The following is a 5,348-nucleotide window of genomic DNA, read 5'->3' as shown; positions in this document are numbered from 1 at the left end:
TTAATTGGTCATAGTGTTATATGATGCTGTACTAAAAACTAATATTAAATAAACCTTTTTCACTCTTGATGATCACTTAGTATTTTTTTCTTTTCCTTCATTTCAGAGCCTTCTTTATTTGCTTTTATAATTATGACTGCAATCAGGATGCAGCTTTTTAGTGTTTTGCAAAGTTTGTAAGATTTGCCACCCATCTATTGTGTCTTTCCCCCTTTGTTTCCCCCTAATGGTAAAAGCATATTAGATACATTTGTCATACATGTGAATGGAAATTTAGTACATCACTGGTACTATTAGTGTAAAAAATAAGGTTAATAATTCTAGATTCCTGTTATAAGAATTATATATTCAAACTGCCTTAGAATTATACTGCATTATATAGTATCTTGCCTTGCAGATATACAAAGAGAATTTGTTGGGTGGGAGGTGAGTAGGGAGGAGTGGAGAAAATGAAGAATGCGCTATGGTTTAAATATATTAGCCTAGTAGAAAAATACTGGCCAAGTGGAGTCAAGTTGTCCAAAAATAATTTTAAGAAAAGTTGACTGTTATATGGAGATGTGGGTCTTATAAAGGTTGTATAGAAAATTCTGATCCAAACTTTATTTTCGATGTAAGTAAACTTTTAAATTTAAAATGTTCATCCTTTAATGAAATTGTGAATACTGAGATTCTATTGAGAATACTGAAAGATACATATGCTGTTCTTTATTGCCCCTTTTGTAGCTTTAATGTAGAGTATGGTTAATTATTCCTAGTAGCTTTTTAAAAATGAAGCATACTTGAGTATGCTGAAACATTACCTATGAAGTGAATGGTTTTTCATGGAGATAGTGTGAATGTCAACCTTGTTTTATGTGATAAATTAAGTTTTCGAAACATTTAAAACTACATCATTGGTGAAGCTGTTGAACCTTGTTTTGTACATTTTTCCTAGCTCCCAACCCAGATCAAACTCTTATTATTTCCTTCCTGGACTGCTGTGATAGCGAACTAACTGCTCTCCCATTTCTACTCTGTTCAAGCCACGGTAATGTTAAGAGTATCATCTGATGATTTACCTTACAATGATAAATCTTCCAGTGGTTTAAAAACCTCCCAATGGCTTCCCTTTGCCTACCAAAAAAAAAAAAAAAAAAAAAATCCCCCAATTGCATACCTTGTCATATAAGTCCCTCTATTTTTGCTTCCAACCTAATTTTCTAGTTCATTCTCTTCCTGGAGTCTGTCATAAATTGTGTAGATGCAATTTTGTATTTGCTGTTCCTTGAATATATGCTTTTTTCCTCTTTCTGGGATGCCTTTCATTTGCGGTAGTCACATGTTGAAATCTTATATGTATGTGTTTTTAGGACCCAGGTCAGATGCCTTTGGTGTCAGAATATGTTCTCTAAACCCTTCTGTTAAAAATCATCCCTCCTTCCTTTTGCCTCCCTCTTCTAGTGCTTCTTCCTCTTCTTCTTCTTCTTCTTTTTTTTTTTTTTTTTTTTTGAGACAGTCTCACTCTGTTGCCCAGGCTGGAGTGCAGTGGCACGATCTTGGCTCACTGCAACCTCTGCCTACTGAGTTCAAGCGATTCTCCTGCCTCAGCCTCCAGAGTAGCTGGGATTACAGGCATGCACCACCACACCAGCTAATTTTTGTAGTTTTATTAGAGACAGGGTTTCACCAGGCTAGTCTCGAACTCCCAACCTTAGGTGATCTGCCCACCTCAGCCTCCCAAAGTGCTGGGATTACAGGCATGAGCCACCGTGCCCAGCCTACTCTTTTAATGCTTCTCAGATGAAATTTTTTCCATTCTGTCTAGAGGAGCTACTGTAATATTTATGTATACTTCTCCCTATGAAATTGGCTTCTCACCTGGTCCTGAGCTTCTTAGCTTGCCCAGGGTCTTGCAAATAGTAGGCAATTTGATCAATATATGTTGAATTAATAAATAAGGAGCATTGTTTCCTTCTAGTCTTTAGGTGCCTTTCTACTTAAGGTCCTTGCTCAACTCATTGCTTGGCTATTGCAACAGCCTACGGTTAAATAACTTTTGAATTAGACATTTGTTGACTTAGGGCCCTTAACTGTAATGGTGCCAGTATTTTAAATATTTTTTTCATCTTTATTTTATTTTCAAGACAGAGTCTCACTGTGTTGCCTAGTCTGGAGTGCAGTGGTGCCGTCTCGGCTCACTGCAACCTCCACGTCCTGGGTTCAAAGGATTCTCGTGCTTCAGCCTTCTGATTAACTGGGAGTACAGGCAAAAATTACCATGCCTGGCTAACTTTTGTATTTTTAGTAGAGATGGAGTTTTGCCATGTTGGCCAGGCTGGTCCTGAATTCCTTGCCTCAAGCAATCTGCCCATCTTGGACTCCCAAAGTGCTGGGATTACAGATGTGAGCCACCACACCTAGCCTTTCATCTTAATTTTAGACTGAACCATAAATGCAAAATTTTATCTATTGCTTCTAGTGGCCTCAAAAACTATTTTTCAAAGAGGCTTCCCTCTAGCCTATCATTTCAATAACTAACATTATTATGCATCCTGAAGTTTTCTAATAACTGCATGGATTGGTGTATCTACTATCATAGTAATGTGTCAATTGAATCCAAATGGGAGTTTAATGTGTTAATGTTTGTGTATTTTCCGGCAGCTGTAAATATACTGAACTGTTCAGATGAAACATAAAACTTTTTATTGTTGGCTAGGTGTGGTGGCTCATGCCTCTAATCCCAGTGTGCTTTGGGAGCCCAAGGCAGGAGGATCATTTGAGGCCAGGAGGTCTGGACCAGAACACTTTGTAGAGATGCAATTTCTATAAAACAACAACAAAACTTCTATTGTAGAAATGTTAATATTGTAGTACAGAGAATTGCCTATAAGCATCTTTGTTAGTCTTGCTATGAATTTGGGAATTGGGATGATTCTGTAATAAAACTGGATAGAGGCCTCTCAAAGAGCCTCACCTTTGGTCTTTTGAGGATTAAATATACGCAGCTGATCATAACTCATGCACAAAGGTTGTAGCTAGTGGTGTGTTAGCTCTGCACTTCAGTTTTGACATTGTCTTCATTTTAGGAAAATGTAATGAATTCCTTTTAAAATTAATGGATAATTCTTGTTTAAAATTGTTGGCTGTTTTTTGTTCTTACCTAGACAGACTTCTGAAATTATTATTATTTTTTGAGGCAAGGTCTGACCTTTGTTGCTCAGGCTGGAATACAGTGGTATGATCATGGCTCACTGTAGCCTCAACCTCCTGGGCTCAAATGATTCGTCCATTTCAGTCTCTTGAGTAGGTTAGACTACAGGTGCTTGCTACCACACCCGACTAATGTTTTAAAAAATTATTTTTTGGTAGAGACAGGGTTTTGCCATGTTGCCTGGGCTGGTCTTGAACTCCTGGACTCAAGTGATCTGTCTGCCTCCGTCTCCCAAAATGCTGGGATTACGGGCATGAGCCATAGCACCCAGCCTGAAATTATCTTTCCTTCTGTAGATAATTAGAAAATGAAAAGTTTTGTTTGGCAAAATATGAATATAAGAAAGCCTAAAAAAGTGGTTCTCAATTGCTTTTGGTCTCAGTACCCCTTTTAGACTTAAAAAATTGGAGGACCTCAAAGAGCTTCTCTTTAAGTGGATTATATCTATTGATATTTGTAGTATTAGAATAAAACTGAAAAATTAAAATATATTGAATTCATTAAAAAATAATAAAGCATTGTACATGTGGCTTTTTTCCTTTTTCTTTCTTTTTTTTAAAGAGACAGAGTCTTGCTTTGTTTGTCCAAGCTGGTCTTGAACTCCTGGCTTAAGTGACCCTTCTGCCTCAGCCTCCCTCTGCCACCATGCCTGGCAAACAAATGTTAGCATAACTTTTCTAAATGAAAAAAGTAACTATATTTTTTAAAAATCAAAAAGAGTTAGTGGGAAGAGTGGCATTGACATCTTTACTATCCAGCTTCATAGAAGACTTTTTTTTTTTTTTTTTTTTGAGACTGGATCTCACTCTATTGCCCAGACTGGAGTGCAGTGGCGTGATCTCAGCTCACCACAACCTCCACCTTCCAGGCTCACACAATTCTCCTGCCTCAGCCTCCTCTGTTTAAAGTTGTTGGCTGTTTTTTGTTTTAAAAAAACAGGGATTACAGGCACCCACCACCACGTGTGTGTGATTTTTGTATTTTTAGTAGAGACGGGGTTTCATCATGTTGGCCGGGGTGGTCTTGAGCTCCTGACTTCAAATAATCCACCATGTCAGCCTCCCAAAGTGCTGGGCCCGGCCAATAGAAGACATTTAAAGTCCCATGTCTGCTCCTGCATTCAGTCTGTTGAGATATTTACAGGTTATAAACCTCAGGTAAACTCCACTGTATAGTTATAAGAGAATGAGAATGGCAAATGTGTTAGTGATACTATGAAAATAGTTCTGACCTCTCGTACTCTCTGAAGGGCCTTAGGAATTCCGGATCACGTTTTGAGACCTATTAGTCTAGAAGTTAGACTGTATAGTTTGGTGGACAACCTGGTAAAGTATCTTCTGACTTTGAAGCCAGACACAAAAGTTGTTCTAAGAAACTTATTTGCTTACCCTGACGTACTTGGTATGTTAAACCCTGCAAAATTTAGATTAACATTTTGGTGGAAAACTGGTACACTGGCCCTATGGTTGGGAAAATATCTGCTGAGAGCTACATTGAAGAAATAGGTCATCTGCCACTTCATGATTCTTACTGTTAACAGGTTAAGTAGTCTTCTGTGGTTGAGTTTTTATTTTTAACCCTGAACATTTGGTTTCATCTTATATAAATGGTTCTCTTGTGTGTAGTAAGATGTTTCTTTTATGATCTAGGTGTCAGTTTTTAATGATATTGTTGTTTGGGACAAATGTTAATATAATCAAATGATGTAAAAGCCATGACAGTTTTTTTGTCTTCTTATTGAAAAAGATTAGTCATTGCCTTCATTTAATATGTTATAATGTATAGTGTATCCAACTATGTTTCACTAGAAGTATGGTGATTCTCCCATTTGATAATGCTTTTAAAATTTATTCTCATTGTTTTGATGCTGAATACTTTTGTATTTTTCTTAGAGTGTAGAAAAGATAGGACATGTTTATGATTGCCATTTTAACAAGATAGGTAGAAAAATATAAATGTATCTATGTGATATGATATACTTTTTTATTGGTATTAAAGGGGGAGACAGCCTGAGTGTAGTAGAAGGAACAGAGGCCTTAGAAATAGTTGACATAGGCCGGGCACGGTGGCTCAAGCCTGTAATCCCAGCACTGTGGGAGGCCAAGGCGGGTGGATCACGAGGTCAAGAGATCGAGACCATCCTGGTCAACATGGT

At 37.5% G+C, this 5,348-nt stretch overlaps 1 protein-coding gene across 5 annotated transcripts in view; it reads left to right on the top strand.

Moving 5' to 3' along the window:
* The window catches only part of PIK3R3 (phosphoinositide-3-kinase regulatory subunit 3), a 97,358-nt gene that overhangs the window by 2,506 nt on the left and 89,504 nt on the right, over positions 1 to 5,348 (top strand). The gene's annotated exons all lie outside the window — the stretch shown is intronic.

The sequence above is a fragment of the Cebus imitator genome, unplaced genomic scaffold (genome assembly GCF_001604975.1).
Source record: "Cebus imitator isolate Cc_AM_T3 unplaced genomic scaffold, Cebus_imitator-1.0 Scaffold129, whole genome shotgun sequence".
Taxonomy (NCBI): Eukaryota; Metazoa; Chordata; class Mammalia; order Primates; family Cebidae; genus Cebus; species Cebus imitator.
This window is presented reverse-complemented; position numbering and strand designations above follow the sequence as displayed.